Raw genomic sequence first — 12575 nt, forward strand, 5'->3', positions numbered from 1 at the left:
GTGAATCATCCCTACCCCAAACTGTCTTCTCTCTGCTCGTAACCCCAAATTTGTCTCCAGCTTATCCCTCTCTCCTAAGCTTCAGACCAGATATCCAGCCAGCTCCTGGAGGTCCCAAAGGCACCTCAGAATCAACAAGTCTAACCTGAAATGCCTCTTCCCCATCGTACCCCCCAACACACACACACACACTTGAGATCCCTCCCCCCATAGTAGCAGCTCCATCTGATCTAGCAATGAAGTCAAGAAAAATGGCCCCCAGCCTGACAGCCTCTTCCTCACGTTCATATCCAAATCGGGCTTGCAATCGAATTCAGTTCATTTCCCGCCTTAATATTAAGATGAAACGGTGGGGAGGGATAGACTGGGAGTTTGAGACTGACATGTACACACTGCTATATTTAAAATAGATAACCAACAAGGACCTACTGTATAGCACAGGGAACCCTGCTCAGTATTCTGTAATAACCTGAATGGGAAAAGAATTTGAAAAAGAATAGATACATGTATATGTATAGCTGAATCACTGTGCTGTACACCTGAAACTAACACAACATTATTAATCAACTCTACTCCAATATAAAATAAAAATTTAAAAGTAAATAAATAAAATGTAGAAACCAACTGAAAAAAACAATAAAATTATTTTTTTAAAAAGATGAACCATATGAAAATTACCAATCGTCAATCAGCTTTTTTTTTTTTTTTTTACAAAAGAGCAGTTTCAAAGAATTCAACCTAATATTTCTCAAGTGCATCTCCTCTTCTCTTCCCTGCCCGCAGTGTCCTGGTTCAGGCCTCCACACCTCCTGCTTGGCCCGATGCACCTGCTTCCTACCTCGCCTCCCAGTTTCCAGTCTGGCCACTGGGGTGATCGTTCCACAACATGCCTCTGATGAAGTCCCTGCTTCAAACTCTTTCAGGGCTCCCTGCTGCCAACAGGACAAAAGCCAAACCCCTTAGCCAGCTTTTCAGGCCCTTTGCAATATCTGGCTCCCCTCCCCCTCCAGTCCCTGCCCACCATGCATCTTATCCTCCGACCACACCGGACCACCACTACTTCCTTGCATCCGCCTCCTCTTACCTCCTGGCCTTGGTACATGCAGTTCCCTATAACTAGAATGTCCTTCCCACTCTTCTCCCCCTGGCTAACCTATTAGACTTCAAGAACCAGCTCCCAGAGGCAGGGGCGGGCATGTTTTGTGACCCCCGCCTCCTGGATCCCCTCCTCTTCAGCCCAAATCCAGAGGAGAGGAAAAGGGGCGTAGATGGGGTGAGGAAAGCGGGCAGGAGAGAGCCGGGGTCGGGAGAAGGACGGTCCCTTTGGGGGAGGGGCACGTGTACCCGAGTGTTTATGCGTGTGTGTGTGTGTGTGTGTGTGTGTGTGTGTGTGTGTGTGTGTCTGGGCCTGGTGCAGGCTGCACGTTTGCTGGCTGGCTCTGTGTACCTGCGAGCGTGTGCCTGTTTGTCCCGTGGAGTCAGTGCTCAGTTCTGTGCCTGCAAGGTGTACAGTTAAGCTGGAGCTTGCCCAGGTTGGGGCCAAGTACCAGGAAGCTCAAGGCCCGGGCCTCCTGGTCGTCCTTTTTGCCCTGGCGCGTGCAAACCCGCCTGCCAACGTGACCTGGATCGACCAGGATGGGCCGGTGACTGTCAATGCCTCTGACCTCCTGGTGCTGGCTGCCCAGAACTACCCGTGGCTCACCAAACACACCGTGCAGCTGCAGCTCCGCAGCCTGACACAATCTCTCCTTGGTGGCCACCAACGATGTGGGTGTCACCAGCGCCTCGCTTCCGGCCGCAGGCCCCTCCCGGCGCCCATCCCTGATCCCTAGTGACTCCAACAACCTGAAATTCAACAACGTGCGCCTGCCGCGGGAGAACATGTCCCTCCCGTTCCACCTGCAGCTCAGTGACCTCACTCCAGACTCCAGAGGGAAACCAGCAGACCAGCAGATGGCTCAGGACAACAGCCAGCCAGAGTTTCTGGATCTGGAGTCCGGCGGCCTCCTCAGCAGCCGAGGTTTCATCCGTCTCCCAATGCTGGGCTACATTTATCGGGTGTCCAGTGTGAGCAGTGATGAGATCTGACTCTGAGCTGAGGCCAAGACAGAGGGTTCCTTCTTGGCCCCTGGGCACCCTCCCGGTCCTCCTCCAAGGCCTGGCCACATTGCCAACGGGAAGAGGCCACGCCACTGCCACTTTTGCTTGTCCTCTGGGTCACTGGTATCCTTGGCAAGGCTGCCAGCTGGACCTAAGCCCTTGTTCCAACTCTGGTTGAGGGCCTGCATGATTGCCTGTGCCCAGGCGGATGGGGCTCTCTGTCCAGGTGTGCCTGGAGGTCATCCAGCATCTAAGCGTGGCATGGCCTGTCGGCTTGGGGCAGCTCTGTGCCCCACACCGGTGCTCCTCAGCACTGGGGGCGTGCCTGGTTGGGAGGGCCCTGCACGTCCTGGATCTCCTTCCCATGCTATGCAGCTTTGCTCCCTCAGGGAAAATTTAGGACCCTGCTAGCTGTAGAGAACCAGCCTGCCCTTTGCACAGGAACGCACCTCTGGCCCAGCAGCGCCGGCCAAGCACAAACCAGTACCCTTTGCTGCACACCTCTCTGCCCCAGCCCCCCTTGGGCATCACAGGTTATACATTGGACCTTCTCCACTTGGCACTAGACTTCCCCTCTGGCCTGGGCCCTGGTGGTGCCAGCGCCTGGTGTTAGCACAAGAAAGGGGAAGAATGGGAGGTGAGAAGTCTGGTGCGTCCAGGCCTGCATGTAGCTATGCCTTGTTTTCTTACAGTGTTAGCACTTTCAGCACGTCTTCTGGGGAGGGGGTGAGCAAGGGCCCCAGGGCCCTGTCTGGGGCTTCCCCAAGCCTGGCCTTTTCATGATTCACTGTGAGTGCCCTGAGCCCTTGGGGTTGACGGGTTCCCGCTGAAAGTATCCACCCCGCTATGGGACCCCAGCCCTGACTACCCCATCAGCAGGAAGCTGTTCTTCCTGTCCCATCCCCTGTTCTTTAGGGGATGGCCACAGTGGCACATAACTTGAGAGTGCTGGAAACCTTAGGGGGACATGGAAAAAGCAGGGAGATCACATCCCCAAACAACCCGAGAACACTTTTGAAAAGCAACGTGGAAAAGATTGCAAATTAACAGAGTGCAAAGTGTATTTTTCCCTTCTTGATATCTTGTTTTGTAATTTTTCTCACGTCACTGCCAAGGACAGTGCTGAGCACGTGGTAGATTCTCAATAAACTTGACTGAGTGAAAAAAAAAAAAAAGAACCAGCTCCCATACCCTATGCTACTGTAAATCTCCAGCTTATACATTCATCCATTCCATACACAAGCTGAGGTACCTACATAAGTGTGACTTCCATGGAAGGTGCTGGGGATGCAAAGCAGGAGAGGATATAACTCCTGCTGTCAAGAGCTCAAATTCTCTTGAGTTTTCAAGGGGAAATCATTCTCCCGAAATTGCAGGGGGCATTAAACTCAGAGAGGACAGTATGAACAGAAAAAAACGGACACATGAGGAAGAGCAGGGTGTGTGCAGACAGGCGGGCGGGTTGCTAGAGCACAAGCTGTGAGAGGAAGATGCTGCTGGAGAGGCTGGATGGGGCCCAGTCATTAAGCATCTTTTGATCTCAGAGGCCATGGGGGTTTCATCAAGGGCAGTTTTGCATTTTTGAGTGGGGGCCAGAGAAATCAGGAAGCTGTTGCAATAGCCTAGGCAAGAGGTACTAAAAGCCAGTATTACGATGTTGGTGTCAGGGACACAGAGGAGGGCACAGGCTGGAAAAACCTTGAGGAAAATCCAGTCAGCAAGGCTTTACATTTGGATATGAGGGTAAGGGAGAGAGTGGTGTCAAGGGCACGCTCCTCAGCTGGATGCCAGGGTAGGTGGAGGTCCCGTTTGCTGAGCTGGGAGAAAATAGGAGGCGGCATAGAACTTACTCAATGAAGTTCTGTTTTTGTTGTTGTGTTTGTTTTTGGCTGCGCTATGAGGCTTGCAGGATCCTAGTTCCCCAACCAGGGACTGAACCTGGGCCCTCAGCAGTGAAAGCAAAGAGTCCTAATCACTGGACTGCCAGGGAATTCCCCAGTGAAGTTTTTACGGAGCTTTTCTTTTTAATATAAATTTATTTATTTATTTATTTTTGGCTGCGTTGGGTCTTTGTTGCTGCACATGGGCTTTCTCTAGTTGCAGCGAGCGGGGGCTATTCTTCATTGCGGAGCGCAGGCTTCTCATTGCAGTGGCTTCTCGTTGCAGAGCACGGGCTCTATGCGCGTGGGCTTCAGTAGTTGTGGCACGTGGGCTCAGTAGTTGTGGCTCACGGGCTCTACAGCGCAGGCTCAGTAGTTGTGGCACGCAGGCTTAGTTGCTCCACGGCGTGTGGGATCTTCCCAGACCAGGGCTCAAACCCGTGTCCCCTGCTTTGGCAGGCGGATTCTTAACCACTGCACCACCAGGCAAGTCCCTTTATGGAACTTCTTATGTCTGCAGTGCTCATGGGACATGCCCTGGGTCCAAGAGTTTATATTGGCTCTGCAGTCAATATTTGGACATATTTACGTGCAGTATCATGGAGACAGGTCTGCACTGAAGATTTGGGCATCATCAGCATACAGGTGATAGCTAAAATCATGAGGGTGGAGGACCTCTCTCAGGAAGAATATGAAGAATGAGAGAGCTATGGGCCAAGGGAGGAGCACAGGGGAAGAGCCACATTTCAAAGGCAGGGCAGAGTAAGAGGAGCCCCTACAAGGACCAGAGAAGCTGTCAGGGAGGAAGGAGAACCTTGAATGTGCTGTGTTATGGAAGCCGAGGTAGGCAGCCCCTACGAGGCCCCCGGTGACCCTGCCTCCTGACACTCACGTGCTTGTGTGATCCCTTCCCCATTGTGGGCTGGACCTAGTGACTCACTTCTAATAAACAGAATATGGCAGAAGTGATGGGATGTCACTTCCAAGATTAGGTTATAAAAAGGACCACACTGGGAATTCCCTGGCAATCCAGTGGTTAGGACTCCATGCTCTCACTGCCGAGGGCCCAGGGTTCAATCCCTGGTTGGGGAAGTAAGATCCTGCAAGCCAAAAAAAACCAAAACAAAAAACACCACAGCTTCCTTGCCTGTGTAGTGCATGTCTTTCTTTTTCCCCAACTCTCCTGCCTCTCTCCTTCCTCCCTCTCTCTCTCCCTCCCTTCCTCTGTCTCTGTCTCTCTCTGTCTCTCTCTCTGTCTCTCTCTCTCTCTCTCTCTCCCCCTCTACTGGATCACTCACCCTGGGGGAAACTAGGTCATGCTATCCATCCACACACACACACAACCCAAGCCTTCAGAAGAGACCACAACCCCTCAGCTAGGCTGCTCATGGATTTCTGACCTGCAGAAACTATGAGATAATAAATGTTTGTTATTTTAAGATGTTAAGTCTTGGGTTGATTTGTCTTGCAGAAGCCAAGGGAGGAAAGATTTTCAAAAGAGAGGCACTGGTCAATGGAGTTAAAAACTGCAGATAAAGACTGAAAAATGTCCTTGGATTTGGCAAGAGAAGGTCATTAACAAGCTCGGTGCAAATGGTTTCGGTGAGTTGAGGACTCAGATGGGAGATGAAGCCTGGGGCTGACTGACGAGCAGGAGTGCACAGACATCTATTGTTTCTGCCTGCCCAGAAGCCATTTCCCCACCGTCTATGACAGCTCCCTGATTTTTCTCTGAGTAACCACCCATGGCCTACCAGATACGTACGATTCCATGAGACTCTGTCCGCCAGGGTGCCCAGCTGTCCACAGGCCAAAGGGAGGTCACATGACTCAAACTGCACCAATCAGAAGCTCTCCCTGGAATTTGAATTGTGAGCTTACGTGACAGGACGCCTGAACCTGGTTGGAGCTGATTCATGCAGCAGCCAGGGCCCTGAGGAAACCGCCATTCCTTCCTGCTCTCTCGATTCCCGCCCCTGCCCTGGCTCCAGTCTTTTCTGAAGCCGGGTTCTTCGGTCTTTCCTTCCACTGTGTGTGCCACCTTTATTTCCTTCTAATAAATTCCTTGCTTGCTTAAGTTAGCAAGTCAGTCTCTGTTGCTTGCAGCCAAAGAACCCTAATTCATACTTATTTTCAAGAAATTTTGGGTGGGATGAGGAGAAAGACAAAGGGCAGGCACTAGAGGGGGCACAGAGTAAAGGGAGGTAGAGGTTTTTTGTTCTTGTTTTTGTTTTTTTATTTGGCTGCACCGGGTCTTAGTTGCAGCACGAGGGATCTTTAGTTGCAGCGTGTGGGATCTAGTCCCCCGACCAGGGGAACTGCTCCTGTATTGGGAGCCCAGAGCCTTACCCACTGGACCACCAGCAAAGTCCTTGTTAGTTGTTAAAGTGGTAGAAATTTGCATATATTTATAGGCTAAGAAGAAGGAGTGAGAAGGAAGCACTGTTGAAACAGAGAAGGGAAGAATGAAGGAGTAATATTCTGGGAGTCATAATGATAGGCGATGCATGGGTGGAGAGGCTGGACTAGAAAAGAGCCTGGAGAAGGGAAGTAAAGGTGGGTGTGAATTCCTATAGGTGTGTATAGGAAGCTGAAAGAAATGAATGACTGATTAGCCTTAGTTTTATTTGTTGAGAATGAAAGGGTAGGGTTGGGGGATGTTCATGGGAGCGTGGTGACTGACAGGGGGTTGACCAAGAAGTCGGAGTGGCACCTATATGTACCACTTTGCCACCATTCTTCTCTGAGCCAATCTCAGCCACCTGAACCAGGGTTAGGGATGTGCTGATAGATGAGGCAGAGGCCAGGGTGTACAGGAACCCAGAGCGCGCTGCCCATTTTCCATTTGCCCTCCAGGCCCACCTCCACCCTTCTCTGCCCGTATGAACAGCATCATCCAGGCTGCCTTGCCCTCTGACTTCTAACTGGGTCATTCTGGATATGTCACCTCCTACTCCCAGCTCTGGATCAGTACCGTGGTTTGTTTGTTTGTTTCTTGGCCATGCCACGTGGCTTGCAGGATCTTAGTTCCCCAACTAGGGATCAAACCTGGGCCCCTGGCAGTGGAAGCATGGAATCCTAACCACTGGACCACCAAGGAATTCCCACTACCATGGTTTTTTGTCCCTTTTCTTTTTTGGCGGGGGGGTGGGGGGGAGCCACGTGGCACGCGGATCTTAGTTCCCTGACCAGGGACAAAACCTGCGCTCCCTGCATTGGACTCGCGGAGTCTTAACCACTGGACCGCCAGGGAAGTCAGAGTACCGTAGTTCTGAGAGTGGCTGCACCCTCCACAACGCTGACGCTGCTCAGGTATGTTCCACGGTCTCACCGGGCTCCAGTAATATCATTTCCTCTCCTGACCCCTGCAGACCTCAGAGTGGTCCCAACTTCCCGCTGTCTTCACCTCCCTTGTTGGTTCTCTCAACCTGACCCACACCCTCTGCAAAAAGTCCCTTCATTAAATGATCTTTGAAATCCCAGCTGTGGTGCCCTCTGTTTCCCGCCGGGACCCTGACTATTAGAGAGCTAGCCAGAGAGATCAGATGGTCCAATGTGAGGCTCTGGCTGGGCAGGGAAGGGAGAGGAGCCAGGAGGGGTCTGGCCAACTGGCAGAAAACAGAGGGGTCAAGGGAGTGGAGCTCTCTCTATGAGTTGATGCTACAGGTGTGATGGCAGCGGAGGCCTGCCAGGCCTGGAAGGAAGGTGCTGGGATCAGAGCAGAGGATACTGGATTTTGAACATGGAAGATAGTACTGGGTCGTGGTTAAAACCAGGGATTTTTAATTTGGGACCCAGAGAGTGCTCTGTTACAATCTTGGCTTTGCCACTTTACTAAATGTGTCACCCAGGGAAGTGACTTCACCTTCCTGAGTGTGTATCCTCGTCTTTAAAATACCAACCCTACAGGTTTCGGGGACGGGTAAACATGTAAACCGTTTGGCACAGTGCCTGGCATGTGGTATAAGTGCTCAGTAAATGTTCACTGTGTGCACTGCCCTTCCGGGTCATGACTAAGTGTGGTCATGGGAGTGGACGGCTGGTGTGGGAGGAAGGTCACCAAGGATGAGGTAGAAAGAGACTAAGACGCTCGATAACTAGAAGGATGGGTCACCACACGGAGGTTAAGTATCCCAGCAGAACGGCGGGGGCTGGGGTGGACAGGAAGTCTGTGAGGATGTGCTACGGTCTTCAGGAATGAGGGGGAGTAGGCAAGGAGTCAACAGATGTCAATGAGGAAGTGGAACAGAGGGTGATAGAACCCGAGGACCTAAGGCTCAAGGAAGCCTGGGTTCTGTGAAGCCAGATTAGAGTTGGTGTCTGCCTCATCTGAGTTCCCACAGTGATCACATCCCTCAGTGATCACATCCCCCACAAAGCCAGAGCATGGCAAGAGAGGGACTGGAGCTGACCCATCCTCTAGTAGCTAGAAGTATACACTGGTAAATGATTGTTGAATGATTTGGGGGTGAGGGAAGGAGAAAAGTCATGGGTAACGTTCAGTAAAGGGGCAGAGCCAGGATTGTAACACGGGGCTCTCTGGGTCCCAAATTAAAAATCCCTGGTTTTACAAAAACAGACTCATAGACATAGAGAACAGACTTGTGGTTGCCAAGGGGGGGTCGGTGGGAGAGGGGAGGATTGGGAGTTTGGGGTTAGCAGATAAAAGTATTATGTATAGAATGGATAAACAACAAGGCCCTACTGTATGGAACATGGAACTACATTCAATATCCTGTGATAAACTATAATGGAAAAGAATATAAAAAAGAACGTATATGTATAACTGAATCACTTTGCCGTACAGCAGAAATTAAAACAACATTGTAAATCAACTGTACTTCAATTAAAAAAATAAATAAAAATTTAAAATCCCTGGTTTAAACCACAACCCAGTACTGTCTTCCATGTTCAAAATCCAGTGTCCTGCGCTCTGACCCCGGAACCTGACTTCCAGGGCTGGCAGGCCTCCGCTGCCACCACACCTGTGGCATCAGCTCATAGAGAGAGCTCCACTCCCTTCAGCCTTCTGTTTTCTGCCAGTTTGGCCAGACCCCTTCGTGGCTCCTCTCCCTTCCCTGCCCAACCAGAGCCTCATATTGGACCATCTTATTTACCCTTGACTTTGTTCCATTTCTCTCTCTGCATACTCTTTACTTTTAATAACTTAATGCTTAAAAAAAAAAGCAACCTCTTACTCAGTTTAAACAAATGTTTCCTGAGACCTTTCATACATGGTATTCCACCTGTCTGGAATACCCTTGCCCATTCTATCCACCCAAAGATCTCCTACTCCTCATTCAAGAGTGAGCAGAAATTAATCATGAGGGAGAAGGAAGATAAACCACAATGGTATCCTACCACAAAATTAAAAGTGTCTGACAATACCAGGTATTGGCAAGGATGTGAGGCAAAGAGAACTCTCATTCAGTGCTGGTGGGACAGTAAATCGGTATAAACGGTTTAGAAAAGAAATTTGCCAGTGTAGTAGGCTGAAAAACGTCCCCCAAGGAAATTCCCCGGCAGTGGTTAGGACTTTGCCCTTTCACTGCAGGGGGCACGGGTTCAATCCCTGGTCAGGGAACTAAGATCTCGCAAGCCATGCAGCACAGCCAAAAAAAAAAAAAAAAAAAAAAAGTCCGTGGCTTAATGTCTGGAATCTGTGAATGTTATTTTATGTGACAAAAAGAACTTTGCAGATGTGATTACAGATTTTGAGATGAGGAGACTATTCTGGATTATTCGAGTGAGCCCTAAGTGCAATCACAAGGATCCTTGTAAGAGAGGCAAAGGGAGATTTGACACTGACAGAGAGGAGGCAATGTAAGTACAGAGGCAGAAATTGGAGTAATGCAGCCACAGACCAAGGGATACTGGCAGCCACCAGAAGCCACAGTAGGCAAGGAACAAATTCTCACGTGGAGCCTCCAAGGGGAGTACGGGCCTGCCAACACCTTGACTTCAGCCCAGTGAAACTAATTTTAGACTTCTGGACTCCAGAACTGTGAGAGAATACATTTATGCTGTGTTAATCCACTAGGTTTGTGGTAATTCGTTACAGCACTCATAGGAAACTAATTAGGCAGTATTGACCAAACCTGAACATACTCTTGCCCATGTCCAGGAATTCTCCAATTCTCCTTCCAGGTATATCCCAACAGAAATGTAAGCATTGGGCTTCCCTGGTGGCGCAGTGGACAAGGATCTGCCTGCCAATGCAGGGTACACATGTTCGATCCCTGGTCTGGGAAGATGCCACATGCCATGGAGCAACTAAGCCCGTGCACCACAACTACTGAGCCTACGCTCCAGAGCCCAGGAGCCACAACTACTGAAGCCTGCGTGCCTAGAGCCCGTGCTCCGCAACAAGAGAAGCCCCCGCAATGAGAAGCCCGCGCACTGCAATGAAGAGAAGCCCCTGCTCGCCGCAACTAGAGAAAGCCCACGCACAAAGACCCAACGCAACCAAAAATAAATTAAAAAAAAAAAGCATTTGTTCACACACACACCACACACACACACACACACACACACACACACACACACACACACGTAAGAATGTTCACAGCATTATACAGTACAGCTCCAAACTGCTAACAACCCAATGTCCATCAACAGTGCAATGCATGAACTAACTACCTGTGGGATGGTCATACAATGAATACTATGCAGCAATAAAAATGAGTCAACTACAAATAAACAGAACGTGGAAGAATCTCACAGACACAAGGTTGAACAAAAGAAACCAGACGCAACAGAAAACATATTGTATGATTCCATTTATATCAAATTCAAAAAGAGATAAAACTATTTCATTGAGTGACATAAAACTAGAAAGTTAAAGAAAAGCAAGGAATTATTACTGTAAAAGAAAGAATAGTGTTCCTAGCTAGGGGAAGAGGAGTTGTGATCAGGAGGGTGCACATGACAGAAAGGGGGTGGGGGGAATTCTGGGGTGTTGCTAATGTATGTCTTATCATGGGAGGCATGGGTGTTTCACAACAGCTTATTAACTGTACAATTTATGTTTTATGCACTTTTCTGAATGTTATATTTCACAATTATATGTTATATTGTGGTATTTGTTATATTTCACAAAAGTATCTTGGCGGGACTTCCCTGGCGGTCCAGTGGTTATGACTCCGCGCTTCCACTGCAGGTGGCGTGGGTTCGATCCCTGGTCGGGGAACTAAGATCCCTCATGCCGCATGGCCAAAAAAAAAAAAGTATCTTGGTGGCGGCGGTGGTGGTGATAATTTTTAATAAAATGAACAGGGAGCTTCCCAATCCATGAAGATTTCCTGGGTCCCTCCATCCAGGGTCATCTGAGCACCCCCAGCCTCTGCTGCTTGTTCAGTCACTGACCACTCTGGGCTGTGACCCCCAGTGTCCCAGTCTGGCTCACCCACCAGAACAGGAGCTGTCCAGAGCCAGCACCCAGGCTAGAGTCCTCTCAGGATCCCCAGCAGAGGCCAGCCAGCCCAGGGCTGGGCAACCAGGAGCCCTCTCGGAACATGTGCTGCTATGCAGGTACACTGGGCATGCCTCACCTACCACCTGACGTTGTCATTGTCAGGGCCCCTGTGTGTCTGCTAGCAATGTGGCAGGAGATGATTGCTGACCGAACGAGGGCGTGGCTGACTCTGCATTGCCACTTACCTTTGACTCAGTCCATCTGTCTCTCTACATCCCATTCAGGAATGTTCCCTAAGGCCTCCTCGAGGAATGTTCTCTGCCTGGAATGGCCCCTCTCTGTCATTCTGCTGAACTCCTACTCATCCTTCAAGAGCCAGCTCCAGGTTCCTCTCCTCTGTGAAACCATGGCCCGCCTTCCTCTGAGCTCCCACAGGCCCCTATTTCCCTTGGCTGCAGCCTGTCCATGTCCTGCCCCATAGAATCCTTCTCGACTTCTGAAGCTCTCTGACCTCCCTGGGTTGTCCTCTTAGCCTGGGTCTGACCCACTTAATAGGCCTCCTCAGGACTCTGTCAAACACCCAACACGGGCTCTGGCAAGCCCAGGCGAGCTCTCTAGCGCATGCGCGCAGGCAGGTTCTGGAAGCGCAAAACACTGCCTCGAGGTTCCTGCCACCGCGGACTCTTGGCACACACTGCGCCTGCGCAGGCTCCCGCGGCCTCCGGCTCCCGCGGCCTCAAGGCTAGGCTCCCTTACTTCCGGCATGCATTTGCCACGAAAGACGCACACCCCGCTCCCCACCCCCGACCCCGGCTGAAAAGGGTGGAGCGGGCGGGGCCTAAGGCATGGGGCGGGGCTTGTAGGAGTGAGGGCCTCAGGAATAGGGCGGGGCTGAAGCAGGGGGCGGGGGCTTCAGCAAGGAACTGAACTGGTGATGGGAGTGGAGGTGGGTAAGGGCCAGGGCCTGAATCTTGTCCGCTAAAGAGGCTGGGCCCAACGCTGGCAACCTGGAGGTTGGTGGGGAGACGCCCCAGGGCCTGAGGGAGAGGCGGACGCTGAAGTTTAGCTCAGGGTAGGTCAAGCAGCAGCCCCCACCCCCCAAGCACGGGAAGCCCCAGGTAGAGGAAGACCCCAAATGTTGACAGGTCGTGAAAAGAAAGCCTGTGTCCCACACCAGCCAA

General features: G+C 50.9%; 1 pseudogene; it reads left to right on the forward strand.

The window, feature by feature from the left end:
• Positions 1–1268: 1268 nt before the first annotated feature.
• LOC132417036 (transmembrane protein 25 pseudogene) lies at positions 1269–2298 on the forward strand (annotated as a pseudogene).
• Positions 2299–12575: the final 10277 nt, after the last annotated feature.

This window comes from Delphinus delphis, chromosome 20 (genome assembly GCF_949987515.2).
Source record: "Delphinus delphis chromosome 20, mDelDel1.2, whole genome shotgun sequence".
Taxonomy (NCBI): Eukaryota; Metazoa; Chordata; class Mammalia; order Artiodactyla; family Delphinidae; genus Delphinus; species Delphinus delphis.